This window comes from Neofelis nebulosa, chromosome X, assembly GCF_028018385.1.
Source record: "Neofelis nebulosa isolate mNeoNeb1 chromosome X, mNeoNeb1.pri, whole genome shotgun sequence".
NCBI lineage: Eukaryota > Metazoa > Chordata > Mammalia > Carnivora > Felidae > Neofelis > Neofelis nebulosa.
In genome coordinates this window covers 38,619,411-38,643,564 of record NC_080800.1, presented here as the reverse complement: position 1 = coordinate 38,643,564, position 24,154 = coordinate 38,619,411, and the positions used below count along the sequence as shown (strand labels likewise).

The window sequence follows — 24,154 nt, the reverse complement described above, 5'->3', positions numbered from 1 at the left end:
TGAGCCCTGTGTCGGGCTCTGTGCTGACAGCTTAGAGCCTGGAGCCTGCTTCCGATTCTGTCTCCTTCTCTCTTTGCCCCTTCCCTTCCCCACTTGCGCTTTGTCTCTCTCTCTCTCTCTCTCTCTCAAAAATAAATAAAACATTAAAAAAAATTTCCTGTATTTGCTCTCCTTATCAGGTCTTTGAATACTTAGGAAACCGAGTCTTAATATTAAGACAGGGAAGTTTTGTTACTATATAAATATTAAGTTTTATAATAATGTGTGATCCTATTTAGACAACTGCTTTAAAACCTTTCTTGATATGTGTTCCTAAGGCAAATTCCTTTCCTTTTTTTAATTTTATTTTATTTAAAAAAAAAATTTTTTTTTAATGTTTATTTATTTTTGAGACAGAGAGACAGAGCATGAATGGGGGAGGGGCAGAGAGAGAGGGAGACACAGAATCCGAAGCAGGCTCCAGGCTCTGAGCCATCAGCCCAGAGCCCGACGCGGGGCTCGAACTCACGAACCGCGAGATCGTGACCTGAGCCGAAGTTGGACGCTCAACCGACTGAGCCACCCAGGCGCCCCTTTTTTTTTTTTTTAAGTATGCTCTATGTCCAAGTTGGGGCTTGCGCTCCTGACCTGGCAACCCAGTTTCACATGCTCTACCAACTGAGCCAGCCAGGTGCCTCTTCCTGAGGCCAATTCTAAATAAAGTCTTTTTGACCTGAAAGAAACTGTGGCATTTTTCCAGGTGGTTCAAGCAACATTTCAATGGATTTGTTAATCAGGCTTATTTGGTATGTTAAATTACACCGGAAGTGTAATGCCTGAAGTTCCAAAACCTCCCACAAAAGACCACCAGAGTCGTAAGTCAAAGCCAAGCGGCAAGGGTCGTTTATTGCAGGTTCGAACCTGGTCCTCTGCGCACTCGTCGCCGGTGACACAAGAGGCCACGATTAGGGTTGGTATAGCGTTTTTATAGACAGAGACAAATAGCACAGGGGAGGTTTTTACTTGTGGTGGGAGGAAGAAAGGGGGAAGGGGGTAGGTGAGGAATGTGCTAAGCAAGCAGGTTTACAGAAGCGAGAAATGCCGGTTAGTTTGTATACAATCACTCATTCCATTACATATCAGACTACATTTAGGAAGTTTTACAGCCCATTCTACAGCGGGTTACAATCAGGAAAGGTCTCACAATGCTCATAGCAAACAGCAAGCAAAACAGACTTCTCAGCAATTGTATTTCTTATCAAAGATCCATAATAAGCAGAAAAGAGAACCTAGCTTTAAACTAAGGCAGGGCTGTCATTTGGATTCAAAGCTGTTCCTTTCAGAAGCGTTGTCAAAATAGAATTAGTAACTAAGCCTTGTGCTGTATTTGTATAGGTGTATAAGTGTTCTAGAAATTGTATGAAATTCTTAGCAATTTGATATGTCCTGGTGGAATGTCATCACTGTAATTCGGGGTATTATCCTAAAATGTTGTATGGCCTCTGGGATCCCTATCAAAAATGGGCAACACATAAATAATCTTACTACTATTCTCTTACCTTCTGAAGTTGCTGTCCTCAAAACTGAGGCTCACACTGAAAGGACTAAACCCATCTAGAAAGTGGAGAGGAGCGCTATTGCTGGGTTATTTTTAATTTTTTGAAGGACCTCCACACTGTTTTCCAGAGCGGCTGCACCAGTTGGCATTCCCACCAACAGAACAAGAGGGTTCCCATTTCTCCTCGTCCTTGCCAACATCTGTTGTTTCCTTAGTTGTTAATTTTAGCCACTCTGATCAGTGTGAGGTGGTATCTTATTGTGCTTTTGATTTGTACTTTCCTGATGATGAGTGACATTGAGCACCTTTTCATGGGCCTGTTGGCTACCTGGCTGTCTTTGGAAAAGTGTCTATTCATGTCTTCTGTCCATTTCTTCATGGGATTATTTGTTTTTCAGGTGTGTGTTCTTTATAGATTCATTAAGTTCTTTATAGATTTTGGATACTAGTCCTTTATCCGATATGTCATTTGCAAATATCTTCTTCCATCCCATCAGTAGCCTTTTAATTTTGTTGATTGTTTCCTTTGCTGTGCAGAAGCTTTTTATCTTGATGAGGTCCTAATAGTTCATTTTTGCTTTTATTTCTCTTGCCTTCAGAGATGTGACAAGTAAGGAGTTGCTGTGGCTGAGGCCAAAATGGTTGTTGCTGTTTTCTCCTCTAGGGTTTTGATGGTTTCCTTTCTCACATTTAGGCCTTTCATCCTTTTTGAATTTATTTTTGTATATGGTGTAAGAAAGTGGTCCAATTTCATTTTTCTGCATGTCGCTGTCCAGTTCTCCCAGCACCATTTGCTCAAGAGACTGTCTTTTTTCCATTGGATACTCTCTTGCTTTCTCAAAGATGAGTTGGCCATACATTTGTGGGTCCAGTTCTGGGTTCTCTATTCTATTTCTTTGGTCTTCCTGTCTGTTTTTGTGCCAGTACCATACTGTCTTGATGATTACGGTTTTGTAGCACAGGCTAAGGTCCGGGATTGTGATGTATTTGTATGGTTCCATACAAATTTTAGGATTGTTTGTTCTAGCTCTGAGAAGAATGTACCCTAAATGTTTATGGCAGTGCTATCAACAATAGCCAAATTATGGAAAGAGCCCAAATGTCCATCAACTGATGAATGGATAAAGAAATTGTGGTTTATATACACAATGGAATACTACTTGGCAATGAGAAAGAATGAAATCTTGCCATTTGCAACAACGTGCATGGAACTGGAGACTACTATGTTAAGTGAATAAGTTAGTCAGAGAAAGACAGGTATCCTATGTTTTCACTCCTATGTGGAATTTGAGAAACTTAACGGAAGACCATGGGGGAAGGGAAGGGGAAAAAATAGTTTCAAATAGAGAGGGAGGCAAACCATAAGAGACAAATACGGAGAACAAAGTCAGGGATGGGGGAGGTGGGGCGGGGAAATGGGTGATGGGCATTGAGGAAAGCACTTGTTGGGATGAGCACTGGGTATTGTATATAAGCGAAGAATCATGGGAATCTACTCCTGAAGCCAAAAGCACACAGTATGCACTGTATGTTAACTAACTTGACCATAAATTATATTAAAAAAAAAAAGTGGAGAGGAGGTCTGAGGTACTTTACAACATGAAAGACTTTTATAGGCAGAAGGGAGCAGGAACAAGGAAGTTGCACTAGGCAGAAAAGCTGATTGGTCTGTTGCAAGGTTCCTTTCCTTTAAGGGATATGGCAGGGATCTGTCTGGCAGATTCCTTCACTAGTGTTCATCAGGTAGTTCCTGACTGACTAAAGTTTCCATTTCTGGGAGAGCTGAAAATGGCATTTAAGTTTGGTGATGGGGGGCTTGGCATAAGTCACTCCATCTTGGGTCCATGGTCTTGTTTTAACAAAATGAAAGAAGATCATTCTGATTATCTATGTGGAAGAGACAGTTACCCTTCTCCCCATATCTGTTTTCCCTTTTTTCCTTTGAAATAGAACCCGTAACTAAGCATGGAAAAAAAAAAAAAAGAGAAATAGAACCCATAGTTTTTGCTGCTCAGAATAAAGACTATAATTTCGAAGCCTTTGTTGCAGCTATGTGTGACTAAGTTCTGTTACGTAGATGCAATTGGAAATGTCATGTGAAACTCCCAGGAAGTTTGCTTAAAGGGAGGGATTGTTCCCTCTTTTTCTTCCTTCCTGCTACCTGGAATGTAGACATGAAGGCTAGAAATCACGTTACCTTCTGGGACCATGACCTAGAAGGAGGCCAGCTGAGTAATAAGAGGGAAAAGTATATACGCATTTCTAAAACCTCTTCTACATGAGTAGTATACTTATTTTTGTTTAAATCATTATTATTTGGGGTTTTCGGTCATAAGCAGCTAACCTTCATCTTTCTGACATAGTTCTTGAAGTGAACGTGGAACAGAAAATACGTCTCCTGTTGCCCTGCTGAAGGAAGATAACCTTGTTTCTGTTCTGTTCTACCTTAGCCCAGGGGCTGAGGTTTTCCTTTCATGCCTCCCATCTCCACCTTTTGGTCAAGGGTGGAATGGAAAAAGGGACCCACCAGATATTAGTATTGTTGAAAGCTCAGTTGTCCACGAATTATGAGTTGATAGGGATAGGGGAAAGGGGATCCATTTTTCCTCTGCGCTCTGGTTATTGTGACAGAAAATCCATTCCTCCCACTCTTCTGTCTTTCCTCTTCCATTTCAGATTCTACCGTGCGTCTTTTCCCACTTTGCCTAGGCTCTGTCTCATCTAATCTCTGAGAGAGGAAAAGCTGGCGTACACATTTCCAAGAATCTTTGACACATAAGTTAGAAGTTTCTTTGAATGTTTTTTATGTACCTTAACTTCACCTGCCATGTAGACTGGAACAACGGAATTGGTCCTCCGTGCACCAGGGGGTGTAAAGAGGGGGGCAGGAAAAAAAAAAACCCCAGGGTACAACCAGAGTAATACTTTGAGATATAGCCGCATTGTGGGAAGGAGCCACACCGATCGTGGGGATACCACAGGGATGGTTATCACTGAGGTGTGATGTGTTGGACTGAATTAAAGTCTCAGAGGAGTCTCCCAGATACAAGAAGAAATATAAAGGTATGTGGATGGGCTTCTTAATTCGTGACAGGTGGGGTGCCTGGGTGGCTCAGTCGGTTGAGCGTCTGACTTGAGCTCAGGTCATGATCTCACAGTCTGTGGGTTCGAGCCCCGCGTCCGGCTCTGTGCTGACAGCTTGGAGCCTGCTTCAGATTCTGTGTCTCCCTCTCTCTCTCTGCCCCTCCCTTGCTCATGCCCTGTCTCTCTCTGTCTCAAAAATAAATAAAAAAACATTAAAAAAAAATACGTGACAGGTGACTTAAGTTCAGAGGGAAGCACTGGATGGTTGGCCGGTGTGGGGGGAGCTACATCATCCCGGCTGCTTAGTGGTTGAAACGGAAGTTTCTGTACTCAGACCTTGAGAGCCCCTGGCTGCTTTAAAGGTTCTTATGTGCAGTGACAGGGGACCAGGGAAAGCTAAGGCTTTCCAAGCACATCAGCATCAGTTCTTTGCCAGACTTCTGGTCAGCAATGATATTGAATCAAGAAGCCCTTTGGATAATTTTTTTAATGCTGGCTCTGGCTGTCTGCATCAATAACCCCTACAGGGGCCACGTCTGACATTTATAAATGTGTTTATTCTTTCTTTCGCCTAAGTCCAGGTTGTTCTTTAAATCATCCCTGTAACTTTCAATATTTCAAGACAGAATTTGAACAGGAATGATTACAAAACAAAACAAAACAACCCCCCCCCAAACAACAACAAGAAAACCCCTAACAACTCCCTAGAGGTACTCTCTTTTGAGCGAATTAACAATTAAGCCCAAATCTGCCTCATTTAAGAAATGCCCCTCCAGGCCTTCCCACTGACTGGGACCAGGAAGGGTGAAGTAAAACGGTAAGGTAAACAAACAATTATCTACACAATTTGATCAATATGAAACTGGGAAGCCAGGCCAATAAAACCTTCCTTAAAAGCATCATCTTAAGAGGGACTTGAATTATGAACCAGATAACTGCCTTCAATTTCCTCAAATTGTTTTTGTATAAACACTTGAAAAGGCCCTAGGGCAAGTGCTGTCTATTCTCCACTTTTCCCTCCTCCACACTGCTTTTTCCACTTTTCTTTGCCCTGCTCTGACCCCCCCCTATGGAAGGCAGGGCCTGAACACCCCTGCCTTTTAGCTTCTGGTTGGGTTGGGCCATGGGGATGGAGGTTAGCTAGAGACTGAAGGGCAGGAGAGAAAGGTCAGAGTGCTTATTGCATCATCATCAGGATCTCTCCCTGTCCCCCACTTAGATGAGGTCCCGGCCATGGTTACCTCCCTCCCTCTGTCCTGCCATTTTCCCACAGCTCCAGCTCTCAGCTGGGATCCCTCCCCAAGCTCCGTCAGGTCAAACTATGGCCTCCCACCCTGCCAGTCCCCTGGGTGCTTCGGCATCTCTTGTTGCTTCCCGTACTTAACCCAGCCCATACCTTTGTAAAAACTCCTTTTTTGTTTTTTTAAATTTATGTACTTATTTTGAGAGAGAGAGCCAGCACAAGTGGGGGAGTGGTGGGGGGGGTAGAGAGAATACCCCGATATGGGGCTCGAACTCACGAACCTCAAGGCCATGACTGAAGACACCCAGGCATCCCTGTAAATACTCCCTTCTTAAAAAGCCTGTTCAAAAATCCCAACTGAGTTAGTCATGCGTCTCTTATCAGGACGCTGATTAATGGCCAACTGCATCCAAAACACCTACTGATAAGAAAGACTTTGGAGCTATGGTGACTTTTATTTTTAGTTTTTATTCTTACTTTTTTTAAGATTTTATTTTTAAGTAATCTGTACACCCAACGTGGGGGCCCAAACTTAACTGCGAGATCAAAAGTCTCATGCTGTATGAACTGAGCCAGCCATGACCCCTGTATGTTCTATTTTTAAGCGAGTCCCTTAAAAGTATTGTGAAAACGAGGTGGGAATCACAGTGTATATGCACGGTAAATATACCATTCTAAATCTGCTGCACTGGAAAAGAATGTTTGAAAAGAGGTGACCCGACCTCTGTTATCAGTCACAATGATCTTTTGCATGGGGGTGAAGGTTCTTCAGAACAGTTTGGATTGGGAGGTGTGAGCATGAGTCAGCCTCGTTATTTTCAATTACTTCATGTTACGGATAAAAAATTTGGAGTTCACAGCTATTGCTGTAAGTGCAGAATACCTGTGTTTGTGAAAATCCTTCCAGTTTATACCTATGATATCTTAAGATTAAAGTTTTCCCTGGAGGGAATTAAAACCTGAAATCATGATTATTGCCAAAAAATTTTTTTCTTTAAGTCAGTTTTATGCCCAACATGGGGATTGAACTCATGATGCCGAGCTTAGGAGTCCCATACTCTGGCTGACTCAGTCTCCTCTCTGGCTGGCTCAGTCTCCAATTCTTGATCTCCCCGTTGTGAGTTCGAGCCCCGAGCAGGATCAGAGATTACTTAAAAGAAGGAAAAAAGAGTTTGCCAGCTAAGCCAAGGAGGTGTCCCTGAAATAACATTTTTTTTGTAAAAGATGAAACTGACCTGGGGGCATCGGTTACAAGGCCTGCAGAGAGAGTTACAGATAAAAAAGACATGAAGAGGTACCACAAGTAGCAGAGGTGAGGTGTCAGGCATTGTATCTGTCTCTTGAGGATTCTCCACGATTTGAGGAAGGGAAGGGTCTGGAAAGACTGGCTATTGTCTCTGAGCATGGAGTTTGGTATATGATGGGGACCAATGTGTGTATGTCTGGTGTGTGTGTGTGTGTGGGGGGGATTGTACAATAAGACCTCACATTTTTAGGCTAAGGGTTCATTTATTTTGAAAATTTTTGAATACTTATTTTTTAGAGAGAGAGATACAGCGTTAGTGGAGGAGGGGCAGAGAGAGAGAGGGAGACACAGAATCCGAAGCAGGCTCCAGGCTCCGTGCTGGCAGCACAGAGCCTGACGCGGGGTTCGAACCCATGAACCCTGAGATCAGGACCTGAGCCGAAGTTGGAAACTCAACTTATCGAGCCACCCAGGCCCCCCTAGACTAGGGGTTCTTAACTTGAGGTCAACTCCTAGAACTCAGGAGGATCTGTGATCTTGAAAAGGGGGGAAAAAACCCCTTACATTTGCATTTTTTACTAACCTCTAGCTAGGATTAACATTTCTTTCCATTTGCTTGTAGATAACAAACCACAGTAGTATTAGCAGTACCTTGTGACTTTGTCACTAGTAAGAAATGCAGGCGGGCATTGTTACATCAGGTTCATTGTTAAAATGAACCTGCACGAATAGCCTTATGTTTTATTAATTTTCACCATCTATTCATTTCCCCCAAGTTTACTGTGCCTGGAAGCCTAAAACCCTTTTCTTTCATCCTTTCACGTCTTTACAAATGCATTGCTCTTTTGTTAAGATGCTGTATAAGCCCAAGTTCTAACAGCTTCTTTGAGTTGCTTGTCATTGAGTTCTCCCAGGTGTATGCATTTGCAATTTAAAAAAAATTATTTTTTATTAAAATTTTTTTAAGTGTCTATTTTTGAGAGAGAGAGAGAGAGAGAGAGCAAGGGAAGGGCAGAGAGAGAGAGGGAGAAGAAAATCCTATGTAGGCTTCAGGCTCCGAGCTGTCAGTGCCGAGCCCTATGCGGGGCTTGAACCCCTTGAACCATGAGATCATGACTTGAGGCAAAGTCAGACGCTTAACTGACTGAGCCACCCAGGCGCCCCTCATGTCAGAACTTTTAGATGGGAGCCTATTCTTTCTGTTTATGTGAAGGTCACTTATGTGTTTTTTTATTAATTTTTTAATGTTTTTTAATTTATTTTGAGAGAGAGATCTAGAGACAGACCAAATGGGGAAGGGGCACAGAGAGAGAGAGAGAGAGAGAGAGAGAGAGAGAGAGAATCCCAAACAGGCTCCAAACTGTCAGCCCAGAGCCCGACTCGGGGCTCGACCCACAAACCGTGAGGTCATGACCTGAGCTGAAATCAGGAGTGAAAAGCTTGACCAGAAGGAACCACCCCGGTGCCCTATGTGAAGGTCATTTCAAACAAGACCCAAAGCGCATTTTCATCATGTCCTCTCAAAGCCATTTGCCAAGAGGATCCACAGAACAGAAGAGTGACACAGCAGTTCCAGAGACGCCTCAGAGGGAAGATATATTGAGGAAGATTAATCCTTCATGTTGAGGAGGGAGGCAGATGTGTTCCTAACTAGCTTAAGATATTGCTTCTGTGGCTGGCACATTCAATCAGGGACAGCAGACCCCAGGCCTCTGGCATTTCTTTGCTATCTCTCTTTGGCTTCCTCTCTTTCCTTCTTTTTCTCCCTCTCCCCTTGGCTTATACCAAAGTGAAACGTAAAATCTTTCAATTGGGTTTAAGTTTTAAACACTAACGGAGGCACAGGGCCTGGGTGGCTGAGTCCCTTAAGTGCCAGACTCGGTTTCTGCTCAAGTCATGGTTCATGGGTTCCAGCCCCGCATTGGGCTCCGCGCTGACAGTGCAAGGCCCGCTTGGGATTCTCTCTCTCCCCCCACCTCTCTGTGTGCCCCTCCCCTGCTGGTGCTTTCTGTCTCTCTTACAATAAATAAATAAATAAGAAAAAATACACTCATGGATGCATGGGGAAATTGTCGGTGTGCACAGTTTTATAAAAGAGATTCCGCAGGATGTTATGGGTCCTCACGTGTACTCCCTAGTCACCTTTATTTGCCTAGGTAGTAGGCTGAAATTTGTCAGGTGACTGCCCGCTGTGTATTCTAGGAGCCTTTTAATTTTTTTATCCCTGTCTCTTGGATGGATGAACTTGAGATTATATTTGAACCAGGATTATATTTGCTCAGTATTCCCCTTGGCTTTCCCCAGATCTTTGATTCTTGCGTTGTTGAAATTTCAGTAAGAATTGCTCTCTCTCTTGCAGGGGTCTTACATAGCTGATGACCTAGTGAACAGAAAGTCGCTTAGTGACTGTTCCTTCCACGGGATTCTTCCAGTTCTACTGCTAGTTCCTTATGTAGCTTCCTGTGCAGTTCTTGAAAAATCAGGATGTGTGAATCCCTTTCTATATCCCCCTTATAAGAAACTCAGTCGTGACATCTTATTTTTTCTTCAGTTTTTATTTACATTCTAGTTAGTTAGCATACAGTGTTTTGTTAGTTTCAGGTGTACAATATAGTGATTCAACACTTCCATACATCACCTGGTGCGCATCACAGGTGCACTCTTCAATCCTTATCACTTATTTAAAATTTTTTTTAATGTTTATTTATTTTTGAGAGACAGAGAGAGACAGAGCATGTGCGGGGGAGGGGCAGAGAGAGAGGGAGACACAGAATCTGAAGCAGGCTCCAGGCTCCCAGCTGTCAGCACAGAGCCTGACTCGGGGCTCGAACCCACAAGCCGTGAGATCATGACCTGAGCTGAAGTTGGATGCCCAACCGACTGAGCCACCCAGGCGCCCCAGTCCTCATCACTTATTTAACCCACACACCCACCCAGCTCTTTTTTTTTAAGTTTTATTTATTTATTTTGAGAGAGGGAGAGCTTGTGTGAGTGGGTGTGGGGCAGAGAGAGGAAGAGAGAGAGAGAACCCCAAGCAGGTTCCACACCTTCAGCGCAGAGCCCCATGCGGGGCTCCAACCCATGAACCACAGGATCATGACCTGAACCAAAACCAAGAGTCGGATGCCTAACTGACTGAGCCACCCAGGAGCCCCTAAGATTTTACTTTCAAATAATCTCTGTACCCAATGTGGGGCTTAAATTTACAGCCCCGAGATCAAGAGTCGCATGCTCTACCGAGTGAGCCAGCCAGGAGTCCCAACCTATTATTTTTTTTTTATAACCCTCTTCTATTGAATATTATTCCATCTATCTTATTTTTTATTTATTAAGTTTTTAAAAATGTTTGTTCATTTATTTTTGAGAGAGAGAGTGCAAGCAGGGAATGAGCAGAGAAACAGAGGGAGACAGAATCTAAAGCAGTCTCCAGGCTCCGAGCTGTCAGTACAGAGCCTGACATGAGACTCGAATCCGTGAACTGTGAGATCATAACCTGAGTTGAGGTCGGACACTAAACCAGCTGAGCCACCCAGGGGCCCCTTATTGACTTTTAAGGGCTTTATTGAGGTGTAATTGAACTACAACAAACTGCACATATCTAAAAGTACAGTTTGATGTGTTTTAGCACCTGTATGCACACTGAAACCATCACCATGGTTAAGAAAATGAACATTTCCATCAGCCCCAAACATTTCCTTGAGCAGCTTCATCATCCCCCCCATACCTAATTCCCAGGCAGCCACTGATCTGCTCTGTGTCACTCTAGATTAGTTTGCATTTTCCAGTATGTTGCATACGTTGATTGAAACAGGATATGTTCTTTGTTTTAATCTCGCTTCTTTCACTCAGCATATTATTTTGAAATTCACGCATGTTGTGGTCTGTATCACAGCTCATTCTCTTTTATTGCTGATGTTGGGTATTCATGGATATTGGGGAATTGTAGATCTACTACGATTTGTTTATATTCACCTCTCGAACATTGGGTTGATTCCGGTTTTGTTTATTACAAATAGAGCTGCTATGAACATTCGCATGCAGGTCTTTGTATGGATTTGGGCTTTTATTTCTCTCGGATAATGCTTGCAGGTGGAATGCGTGGATGATACAGTTGTTCTATGTTTCACTCTTAAAGAAACTGCCAAACTGTTTCCCAAATGGTTATGCTATTTTATATCCCTACAAGCAATGTACAAGGGTTCCCGTACCTCCATATTTTTGGTGTACCCTGTTGAATATTAAGAGTGTCACCTTGGCAAAATGGATTTGGTATAATTGGCATAATAAAGAGAAAGCTTTTATTTTGTATAGGAGTCCATTTACATGTATGTTGGAGAGAAGTAATAATATTGTTCTAACAAGTGTTACTATTCTGTTCTCTCTCTCTTTTTTTTTTTTTTTTTTTTTTTTTTTGTTTAGGGAGAAAGAGAAGAAATCTTAAGCAGGCTCCATGCTCAGCGAGGAGCCAGATGCAGGGTTTGATCTTAGTACTCTGGGATCATGACCTGAGCTGAAATCAAGAGTCAGAGGCCCAACCAACTGAGCCACCTAGGTGCCCAACGTTTCATGTTCTTAAAATCCAAATTCCCATTACCCTCTCTTTGAAAATCATATCCAGGGGTGCCTGGCTGGCTCATTTGGTAAAGCATGTGACTCTTGATCTTGGGGTGTTGAGTTTGAGCCCCACGTTGGGCGTGGAGTTTACTTAAGAAAAATAAATAAAAAAAAAAAAGGAAAATTTTATCCCACTGAAAAGAAATAAGACAATAAAATTCTAGTATGGAAAATAAAACCATCAAGGCACCTGGCTGGCTCAGTCAGTAGAACATACTCTTGATCTTGAGGTCGTGGGTTTGAGACCCATGTTGGGGGTGGAGATTACTTTAAAAAAAAAAAAAAGGAAAATGAAACCACTGACTTCATATTTAAATAGCTAAGGTATGTTAACACATGTTAGGAATAATTATTGCAAACTTGTATAAGAGGACAGATGATAAATTTATCACCACGTTTTTTTGGATTTGAAATGTAAAAATAAACATTCAGAGTGTTTGATGGACACATTTCTTGGTGATATACAAGTGATTTTCCAAGTACTGCTGCAGTAAAGGAACAGACTTTTCTATTTGTCAAACTCATCTAGGGCAGTGAGGCTAAAGTAGTAACTCACAGACCAGGCTATTTCATGAGCATTTCTTCCCTCAAGGAAACGCAGAGCAATACAGTAGACACATTTCTGTGTCTCTAGTACCTCACCGTGAGATTCACTTTGGAACATTTGTGCAAAACATAAAGCTAGCACCTTCACATCTGATAATACACATCTGCTCAAGTAACACGGGGTCTAACTGGTTAAGGATGAAATGTAGCTAACAGCACTTTCCCTTCCAGGTGTCCTTGGGTCCTGGGGCTTTACTGCTGATGGCTTTCTGGGTCGAGTAACCTTGAGGCAAAATCCCTTTGGTAGATCAGTAAATAAAGTCTTCTTACTGCACTTGCTAGAGCAAATAGAGTGAGGGCAATGATCCCGGGCTTTGGACTGTTTAAAAGCTCTAAAAGTCTTGGAAGACATTCCACAGTGGGACAGTGTCTTAGCCTGCTACGTTCCAACCCATTTCAACGAACCCTTCTGTCCAGTTCCTAGAGAACCAGTGATGTGAATGAATCCTGTCCAACGTGATACAGAGTATCTCGAAATTAAAAAAAAAAATACTACAAAAACTGATACAGACAAAGTCTTTTTGGTATCTTAAATTGTGAGAGAAAATATTTTAAATGCAGGATATAATTGTTTAAAAGTGATATTAGGGGTCACCGGGTGGCTCAGTCGGTTAAGCATCTGACTCTTGGTTTTGGCTCAGGTCATGATCTCGAGGTCATGGGATTGAGCCCCGAGTTGAGCCCTGCGTCCAGCTTTGCACTGGGCATAGAACCTGTTTGGGATTCTCTCTCTCTCTTTCTCTCTGCCCCTTCCCTGCTCGCTCATGTGTGTGGGCTCTTTCTCCCTCTCTCTCTTTTGTCTCAAAATAAATAAAATTAAAAAAAAAAGTAATATTAGGTGGAAGAAAACTTTTCTGCTCAACAGCAGAAATACAGGATGTGTTCATCTTTCTTCTTAGAGGAGCATTTTTCATATTTTATGAATTCTTTGTAATCACTTTGTGATTACGTAACAGCCCATCAAATGCATACATTGACTTACTTTACATGTTTGACATTTGTTTTCTTGCCACTCGAGTTATGCTGTAATGAAAAAATGCGTAGACCAAAGCTTTTCCAGTATTTAGAATTGTTTCTTTAGGAGAGATTCCAAGAAACAGAATTACCTTAACATACAGAATATTAATGTCTTAGTTTTAGTATCAAATGTCACTGTATCCCCCCTGCCCTTCTGGCAAAGGCTGTCCCAATTTTCACCATGCCAGTGGTAAGAATGTGTTTCATCAAAACCTCACCAGCGTTGGGCATTTTATAATTTTTTAATGTATGCTAATTTAATAGAGAAAACATTGTTTTAATTGCATTTTATATAACTAGAGATGATTTGTTCTTTTAAAATTTTAATGTTTTATTTTTGAGAGAGATAGAGTATGAGTGGGGGAGGGGCAGAGAGTGAGGGAGACACAGAATCTGAAGCAGACTCCAGGCTCTGAGCTGTCAGCACAGAGCCCGACACAGGGCTCAAACCCATGAACTGTGAGATCATGACCTGAGCCGAAGTCAGATGCTCAACTGACTGAGCCACCCAGGCACCCCATGGTTTGTTCTTAATACTTTCTTTTGAGTTATCTACTCATGCTATGAAACATTTATATCTTTTGAAGTATCCATGCTTTTATTTATTGATGTATATGAGCTTCTTAGACATTAAAAATATCAATCCTTGGTCTAGCCATGAAAAACCTACCACAAATGAAAACTCAGCACTTCTGCCTGGGATTATAGTTCTAAAATAACCCTAGGTTGAAACATCCTTACAACTAAAACTAAGTTGAACCTAAATCATTTTTTATTCCTTTTAAAAATTTTTTTACTTTCATTTATTTTTTTTTTTTTTAGTTTATGTATTTTGAGAGAGAGGGAGAGAGACTGTGGATACATGTGTGGATGGGGGAGGGGCAGAGAGAGAGAGAGAGAGGGAGAGAGAATCCCAAGCAGGCTCCCCATGGAGCCTGATGTGGAGCTTGAACCCAGGAACCATGAGATTATGATCTGAGCTGAAACCAAGAATCGGACGCTGGAAACCACAATTTAAAAAATAATTTAGCTTCTGGGGTGCCTGGTTGGCTACGTCGGTTAAATGTTGGACTCTTGGTTTTGGCTCAGGTCATGATCTCATGGTTAGTGAGTTCCGGCTCCAAGTTGGGCTCTGTGCTGTGGGCTGTGCACTGGCAGCACGGAGCCTGCTTGGGATTCTTTCTGTCGCCCTCTCTCTCTCTGCCCCTGCCCGTTATCTTTCTCTCTCTCTCTCTTTCTCAAAAATGAATAAGTAAACTTAAAAAAAAAATTTTCAGTTTCCTATCGACCTCTTCAAAGTTCCTCACTTTACCACTCTTTTTTTTTTTTTTTTTACAATTTTTTTTTTAATGTTTATTTTTGAGACAGAGAGAGACAGAGCATGAGCGGGGTATTGTCAGAGAGAGAGGGAGACACAGAATCCAAGGTAGGTTCCAGGCTCCCAACTGTCAGCACAGAGCCCGACGCGGGTCTCGAACTCACCCACCATGAGATCATGATCTGAGCCGAAGTCGGACGCTTAACCGACCGAGCCACCCAGGCGCCCCTTTCACTTTTCCACTCTTAAAACAATATTCCAAGGAAGATACTTTCTGCTGCATTCATATTTTAGCTATTTGCACTCATGGCCTTTCTGTTTGCCAAACTTCGAATATCTTTTACATTTTATAAGGGGTTGTTTGAGATCAGAATCCCTATGCCCAGAAAGTAGACCCTGAGCCAGAACTTACTGTGTAGAAAGTGTATTCAGGATCATTCTCAGGATCAACACCTGGGGAAGTGAAAGGAGCAGGGCCTGGTGGAGGTGAATGGTGCTACAGACAGAGCAAAGGTGTCAGCTGATATCCCAGGGAGCTCTGAAGCTGAGATGGCCCTTCAGAGTTGCTACTGACCTTGAGATAGGGGGACCAGACTCTCCACTCTAACCTTGACCAGTCAATGGATGAGGTGTACTTAGAAAGGGAGCATGATCTTAAGGCAGTTGATTCTTCTTTGCTTTTGCCAACTCCTGGACAGGCTTCAGCTGAGAGATAGAAGCCAGCAGCATTCCTGGCAGTTGGGATAATGAAGTTCTCAGTCCTCAAGGTGGAATCTGGGATGACGGATTGCGACAGGGTTGAAAACGCTGGCGAGACTCACAGTTCTTTGTGGCGAGTGACTTCTCTGCCATATCTGGTCTTCCACAGGCCTGGGAGGGGGAGTGTGGCTTTGTTAAACCTAATTTGGTCCCAGGTCTTTGCATTCTGGGTCTTACCCAGTGGTTTACCTTCGAACTTTGGGTGGAGTTCAGGTGCTTCCTGGGACGTAGAGTCACCATTTCTAAGGCTCACCTGGCGGATCTGTGAATTACACACAACTCCTCTTCTTGCCCCAAGAAGATGCCCGCACCAAGCCCTGCAGATCTAAAGGGATCGTGGGAAAACTGGCCTTCCCAGGACCTCGATGTGCCAAAGTGGGCCTCACGTCTTCCTGATCTTTTAACATCCTACATCCTCGCTCAATCTGGACCTGATAGTCCTTGATCAGATCAGAAATCAGTCAATTTTGATCTTGGATGTCTTAAATATTTCTAACAGATTTGAGGGGAAATTTCTAGGCCCCCACAGAAGGCAGGCATTTTGCAGGGTCCTTTCGGTTTGTATTTATTATTATCTACAACCAGAGAACAGATAGATGTACCAGAGGCTCCTAGATATAAAAGGTTATAGAGGTTCTTCTGAAAGCCTAGCTGTATCTACGGTAAGACTCATTGAATACTTGTTGAAGAATCATATTCATTGCTTAAAAGAATGCCAAGGGCCCACTCAGACGAGTTAAGGAGGGGTCATGGGAGATGTTAAGGCAGGTGCTGAAGTTGGCCACCTACAGAGCATCTTAATAGACCTTTCTCGGGGCACTTGGCTGGCTAATCCGGAAGAGTGTGCGACTCTTGATCTCGGGGTTGTGAGTTTGAGCCACACGTTAGGTGTAGAGATGACTTAAATAAATAAAAGTTAAAGACCTTTCTCCCCGAGATGGTTCAAGCCTTTTTTCTTCCAGCTTGCCACGTACTCACAAAAAGAATAGTAATAAGCCTACTGCACTGCTCCTTGAGTCAGAGGAACTTGACTAAACTTTGTCCATGTGCAACTGTAAAGAAATCCGGTAACTGCCCTGAACCTCAGTGTTCTCTTCTGCAAAATGGGAGCAGTATCTGAGCCTGGTTCTTGTGATTGTTCCAATGGCATTAATGTATTAATACCTTACTTCTGGAGTATCACTGAAGCAAAAGGTATTCTGCTTGAGTGAGTTTTTCAGATAACCCATCTATCTAGTAGGTGGCATAATGTTAACTATTTTGAGTGGCAATCTTTAAACATTTTTTTTTATGTTTGTTTATTCTTGAGACAGAGACAGAGCATGAACAGGGGAGGGGCAGAGAGACAGGGAGGCATAGAATCTGAAACAGGCTCCAAGCTCTGAGCTGTCAGCACAGAGCCCGACGCGGGGCTCGAACCCACATACTGTGAGATTGTGACCTGAGCCGAAGTCGGATGCTTAACTGACTGAGCCACCCAGGCACCCCTTGAGTGGCAATCTTTTAGAAACTACATTATACATTATATACATTATACATTATAAATCTTTTAGAAACTGCATTATATGTAATACATTGAAGTTTTTTTTTCAGGTTTATTTACTTATTTTGAGAGAGAGAGGGGGAGAGTAAGAGAGAGCACATGAGCAGGAGAGGGGCAGAGAGAGAGGGGGACAGAAGATCTGAAGCGGGCTGGTTGTGTGCTGGCAGCAGAGAGCCCGATGAGGGGCTCGATCTCATGAACTGTGAGATCATGACCTGAGCCGAAGTTGGACGCCTAACCAACTGAGCCACCCAGGCACCCCAAATACAGTGGAGTTTTTGAAAGTCGTTCACAAGAAACATAATCTTCTTGATAACTTTGGTCACCATTATGAATATCAGCCATAGTATTTTGATATCATGAACTCCATTTAAACTGTGTTTTTTCTCAATTTTAACTTTCTGTTGAAGTACACTGTACATCCAGAAAATTGCACAAGCCAAACACAGCTGGGTAGTTAGCACACAGATAAAGAAACAGAGCATTACCAGCATTCCAGAAACTTGACTCCTGCTCCCTTCTAGTTACTACGTGCACCCCTCCAAGAGAAACCATCATCCGGACTTCTAGTAGCATAGGTTAGTTTTGCCTGAAGTGTTATCTCATTGCAAATATTTTATTTAACAAGAGTAAATGATCATCTCTTCTTATGGTCTCACAATTTTTATGTAATTTAGTACACTTTGATTCTGCTTTGTTAGTTGTTTTTCATCAATTCATCTATTCGAGCTACATTTTTTAAACTTTTATTTATTTTTTAATTTATTTTTTATTTTTTTATTAAAAAAATTTTTTTACATTTATTTATTTTTGAGAGACAGAGAGAGACAGAGCACAAGTGGGGGAGGGGCAGAGATAGAAGGAGACACAGAATCTGAAGCAAGCTCCAGGCTCCCAGCTGTCAGCACAGAGCCCGATGCAGGGCTCGAACTCAAGAACGGTGAGATCATGACATGAGCTGAAGTTGGGCGCTTAACCGACTGAGCCACCCAGGCAAAGCACCCCTGTTCTTTTTTTGTTTTTTTAAGTTTATTTATTTTGAGAGAGACAGGGATAGTGTGAGTGTTTTCTTAGTGCCCCTTACCCATTTAGCCCATCCCCCCTCCCACACCCCCTCCAGTAACCCTCTGTCTGTTCTCCATATTTATGAGTCTCTTATGCTTTGCCCTCTGTTTTTATAGTATTTTTGCTTCCCTTCCTTTATGTTCATCTGTTCTGTGTCTTAAAGTCCTCATATGAGTGAAGTCATATGATATTTGTCTTTGTCTAATTTCGCTTAGCATAATGCCCTCCAGTTCCATCCACGTAGTTGCAAATGGCAAGATTTCATTCTTTTTGATTGACGAGTAATACTCCATTGTATATATATACCACATCTTCTTTATCCATTCATCCATCGATGGGCATTTGCGCTCTTTCCATACTTTGGCTATTGTTGATCGTGCTGCTATAAACATGGGGGTGCATGTGTCCCTTTGAAACAGCACACCTGTATCCCGTGGATAAATGCCTAGTAGTGCAATTGCTGGGTCGTAGGGCAGTTTTATTTTTAGTTTTTTGAGGAACCTCCATACTGTTTTCCAGAGTGGCTGCATCAGTTTGCATTCCCACCAACAATGCAAAAGAGATCCTCTTTCTCCGCATCCTCGCCAACATCTGTTGTTGCCTGAGTTGTTAATGTTAGCCATTCTGACAGGTGTCAGGTGGTATTTCACTGTGGTTTTGATTTGTATTTCCCTGATGATGAGTGATGTTGAGCATTTTTTTCATGTGTCGGTTGGCCATCTGGATGTCTTCTTTGGAGAAGTGTCTATTCATGTCTTTTGCCCATTTCTTCACTGGATTATTTGTTTTTTGGGTGTTGAGTTTGTTTGATAAGTTCTTTATAGATTTTGGGTACTGAACCTTTATCTGATATGTCATTTACAAATATCTTCTCCCATTCTGTCGGTTGCCTTTTAGTTTTGCTGATTGTTTCCTTTGCTGTGCAGAAGCTTTTTATTTTGATGAGGTCCCAGTAGTCCATTTTTTTTTGTTCCCTTGCCTCCAGAGACGTGTTGAGTAAGAAGTTGCTGCAGCCAAGATCAAAGAGGTTTTTGCCTGCTTTCTCCTTGAGGATTTTGATGGCTTCCTGTTGTAAATTTAGGTCTTTCATCCATTTTGAGTTTATTTTTGTGTCTGGTGTAAGAAAGTGGTCCAGGTTCATTCTTCTGCATGTTGCTGTCCAGTTTTCTCAGCACCACTTGCTGAAGAGACTGTCTTTATTCCATTGGATATTCTTTCCTGCTTTGTCAAAGATTAGTTGGCCATACGTTTGTGAGTCCATTTCTGGGTTCTCTATTCTGATCCATTGATCTGAGTGTCTGTTCTTGTGCCAGTACCATACTGTCGTGATGGTTACAGCTTTGTAGTACAGCTTGAAGTCTGGGATTGTGATGCCTCCCGTTTTGGTTTTTTTTCTTCAAGATTGCTTTGGCTATTCAGGGTCTTTTCTGGTTCCGTACAAATTTTAGGATTATTTGTTCTAGCTCTGTGAAGAATGCTGGTGTTATTTTGGGGCACCTGGGTGGCTCAGTCGGTTGAGCGTCCGACTTTGGCTCGGGTCATGATGTTGCGGTTTGTGAGTTCGAGCCCCTCGTCGGGCTCTGTGCTGACAGCTCAGAGCCTGGAGCCTGCTTCAGATTCTGTGTCTCCTTCTCTCTCTGCCCCTCCCCCACTTGTGCTCTGTCTCTCTCTGTCAAAAATAAATAAATGTAAAAATTTTTTTTTTTTAAAAAGAATGCTGGTGTTATTTTGATAGGGATTGCATTGAATATGTAGATTGCTTTGTAAAATGTATCGACATTTTAACAATATTTGTTCTCCCTATCCAGAAACATGCAATCTTTTTCCATTTTTTTTTTTTTGTGTCTTCTTCAATTTCTTTCATAAGCTTTCTATAGTTTTCAGTGTATAGATTTTTTACCTCTTTGGTTAGATTTATTCCTAGGTATTTGATGGTTTTTGGTACAAGTGTAAATGGAATCGATTCCTCGATTTCTCTTTCTGTCGCTTCGTTGTTGGTGTATAGGAATGCAACCGATTCTGTGCGTTGATTTTATATTCTGCAACTTTGCTAAATTCATGACTCAATTCTAGCAGTTTTTTGGTGGAATCTTTTGGGTTTTCCATATGGAGTATCAGGTCATCTGCAAAGAGTGAAAGCTTGACCTCCTCCTGGTCGATTTGGGTGCCTTTTATTTCTTTGTGTTTGACTGCAGAGGCTAAGACTTCCAATACTATGTTGAATAACAGTGGCAAGAGTGGACATCCCTGTCTTGTTCCTCACCTTAGGGGGAAAGCTCTCAGTTTTTCCCCATTGAGAATGATATTAGCGTTGGGTCGTTCATCTGTGGCTTTTATGATCTCGCGGTATGCTCCTTCGATCCCTACTTTCTTGAGGGTTTTTATCAAGAAAGGATGCGCATTTTGTCAAATGCTTTCTCTGCATCTATCGAGAGGATCATATGGCTCTTGCCCTTTCTTTTATTGATGTGATGAATCACGTTAATTGTTTTGTGGATATTGAACCAGCCCTGCATCCCAGGTATAAATCCCACTGGTCGTGGTGAATAATTTTTTTAATGTATTATTGGATCTGATTGGCTAATATCTTGTTGAGGATTTTTACATCCATGTTCATCAGGGAAATTGGTCTATAGTTCTCCTTTTTAGTGGGGTCTCTGGTTTTGGAATTTAGCTACATTTTAAAAAAAAAGTTTATTTATTTCTTTTTTTTTTTAAATTTTTTTTTTCAACGTTTTTTATTTATTTTTGGGACAGAGAGAGACAGAGCATGAACGGGGGAGGGGCAGAGAGAGAGGGAGACACAGAATCGGAAACAGGCTCCAGGCTCCGAGCCATCAGCCCAGAGCCCGACGCGGGGCTCGAACTCACAGACCGCGAGATCATGACCTGGCTGAAGTCGGACGCTTAACCGACTGCGCCACCCAGGTGCCCCCCAAAAAGTTTATTTATTTCGAGAGAGAAAGAGACAGCATGAATGCGGGAGGGGCAGAGAGAAGGAGAGAGAGAATCCCAAGCAGGCTTCTTGCTGCCAACCAGCATGGAGTCCAACACGGGGCTTGATCCCAGGAATGGTGAGATCATGACCTGAGCAGAAAACAAGAGTCGGATGCTTAAGTGACTGAGCCACCCATGCACTCCAAGCTACATTTTGTGATACCTGTTATATGCCTGACACTGTTCTAACAACTGAGGACAAGACACACCCAGTCCTTGACCTTGTGGAATTCACATGGGAGGACAGACAAAAGTAAACATAGAAAAGTACTAAAGATTGTCTTAAGTGTTATGATGGGAATCATTAAAGTTCTAAGATAGGGAGTAGAGTGACACTTCTTTTTAAATTTTTAAAATTTTTGTTTAATTCTTTGTTTACTTTTGAGAGAGAGAGAGCGCGCGTGAGTGAGCTCGAGTGAGGCAGGGGCACAGAGAGAAGAGGACAGAGGATCCGAAGCGGGCTCTGTGCTGTCAGCAGAGAGCCTGCCTGACATGGGGCTCAAACTCAGGAGTCATGCGATCGTGACCTGAGCCGAAGTTGGATGCTTAACTGACCAAGCCACTCACATGCCCCTCAACATTTTTAATTTTAATTTTTTAAAGATTTATTCGAGTCATCTCTACACCCCCTGTCGAGCTCAAACTCACGACCCTGAGATCAAGAGTTGCGTGCTCCTCTGACTGAGCCAGCCAGGTGGCCCTAGGGAGTAAAGTGAGACGCTTTTGGCGGAATTGCCCTGAAACGCATTTTTCAAGAGGGACATTGAGGTTAAGCAAGCGCCAGCCATGCAAAAAGTCAGGGGAAGCATGTAACAAAAGTAGAGGAACAGGAGGCTCAAAGGCCTTGCGTTGATCCTAGAGCTTAGCATATTCTAGGAACTTATTATCAGGCCCATGTGGAGGAGGTATTTTGAACAAGGGAAATGTGGTAAGGGTGAATTTGGAAAGATGAGCAGAAGAACATTCATGTAGCGTCTTCTAGGGCATATGGTGAGCATGTTGGATCGTATTTTCTGAGCACTCGGAAGCAGTTGGAAGATTTCATGGAGGGACATACAACGATGCGATGTTTGTTCTAGCCTCTGTGGGGAGAGTGGATGGAAAGAGAGAAGCATGGACGTGAGGAGGAGGGAAGTTACGAGGAGGGGTGTTAAAGCCTACACAACAGGAATGGAGTCGCTCATTGCTAAGCCCCTTGTCGCCAAACTGAGACTTAGAGTTTTGGCTGTCCCCAGATTGGAATCTTAAACCAATCAGGAATCACGTGCTGAACATGAGTTAGGTAATCTGCTTGATAATCCCTACCATCCCCTGTAAGGAAAGTAATCTTGCAATAACCAACCCAACTTTTGCCTAATATAAAACTTCCTTGTTCCTGCTCCCTTTTGCCTAGAAAATCTCTTGCCTGTGCAGCCCTTTCTATTATCTAGACTGGATGGTGCCCGATTCGTGAACAGCTGAATAAAGCCACGGAATCCTTTAAAATTTACCCAGTTGATTTTTTGTATTCTTTAACAGCAACTACTGCTGCAGTCCTTGTAGAAAGGGCTAGCGGCTTGGACCAAGGTTGAGGCAGTGGAGTTGGAAACAGCAGGCGCGTTCCGGACCTCTTTTGTAATCAGAATTGACAGGGCTTCTCAGTCAGTTGGGTGTGGTGTACGCGTGCGCGTACATGCGCTTACGCGCGTGTACGTGCGTTTACATGCTGTACGTGCGCTTACGTGCCTGTATGTGCGTGGCCGTGCGTGGCCGTGCGCTTACCTGCCGACGTGCGAACGTGCACCCAGAGGGGAGGGATGTGGCCGAGGAGAGGTGAGGGAAAGGTAGGAGTTGGGGTTGACTCCTGGATGACTCCTAGGAGCAACTAGAAGAATCGTGGAATGGTGGCGCGGCCATTTATTGGGGGGTGGGGAGGAGGGGAGGTTGGTTTTTTTCCCCCCTTGGTCATAAAAATAAAGCAATATGTTTTCCAATGAAGTGGCCTCAGAAAACCTACTCTAGTACTAGGTGAATGTTCGGTAAATAAATGAATAGCCTTTAAGATCGACTGTTAACTTTAACTTTACGTATGTATAAGTAATCTCTGTGGCCAAGTGTGGGGCTCGAACTCCTGACGCCAAGATCAAGAGTCGCATGGTCTACCGACTGAGCCTGCCAGGCGCCCCCCGGAGATGAACTGTTAACTTTCATCACTGTCCCCTTTCATTACTTGCTCACACCTTCAGATTTTCTTGTCTTTAATCTTATGAGGCCTGGAAACCCAGGTAACATCCTGTCAGCTCCGTGCAATTCAATCTTTATCATCATTCCTCTGTTTTTTTTTTTTTTTTTTTCCCCATTCCCTCCAGTTCTGGTAGAACCTGTGCTCTGGATCCTATCCTTTAGTACTGTGAAATAACAAAAGTCAACCGAGTACATTTGAAGGTCTAATTGGCTTTATTAAGCGATTCAGGACGCTGGTAGCATCCCATCTCGAAAGGAAGCAGGGCGGGGCAAAGAAGTTACTAGCAAAAGAAAAGAAAGGATCCCTTCAGGCCTGGATGGCTGCCTTTAGGGGGTGGGGATGAGGAAGGAAACAGCCAGGATTTTAACCTACAGGTTACACTCAGGGAATTTCAGATCCGACTGTTGGAAGGTGACACTCCTGGGAGAGGTTGAAGCTGAAAGAGTCTTGATTTGCTGTCGTGGGGGGCAAAGGATTCCATGTTTCCCCCAAATGTCTCCATTTGGGGCTGTTTTTTTATTTTTATTTTTATGTTCGTTCTAAGATTTTTTTCTCTTGTTTTTTTTTTTTTTAGCAAGCTTTACACCCAACATGGGACTCGAACTCACAACCCTGAGATCAAGAGTCGCAGGTGGCACCGGCTGAGTGAGTCAGGCACCTCAGGCTTGTTTCTATCTAAAAGGTATTCATATCATCTCTAGCTATTTTTACTCTCTCCCTCTTCATTGCTGCATTCTCCCTTGCCCCCATTATTTTTAGCCCCTCCTTTTCTCTGCTCTCATCCCATCAAAATGTAAATACGCTCGAGTTTCTCCCATTAAAAAGTGATGAGAGAAAACCAGGCTTTAAAGGCCTGAGCTAGGAGGAAAGCCATCTTAGGTTTCCTTCTAGGTCGGCATGA

General features: G+C 42.8%; 1 long non-coding RNA gene across 1 annotated transcript in view; it reads left to right on the top strand.

Moving 5' to 3' along the window:
* LOC131501917 (uncharacterized) overlaps positions 1–24,154 on the top strand; it is a 144,668-nt gene that overhangs the window by 5,046 nt on the left and 115,468 nt on the right. Inside the window, exon 2 of the long non-coding RNA XR_009256927.1 lies at positions 23,828–23,935. This is a non-coding gene — a long non-coding RNA (uncharacterized LOC131501917). The remainder of the gene's footprint in view (positions 1–23,827; positions 23,936–24,154) is intronic.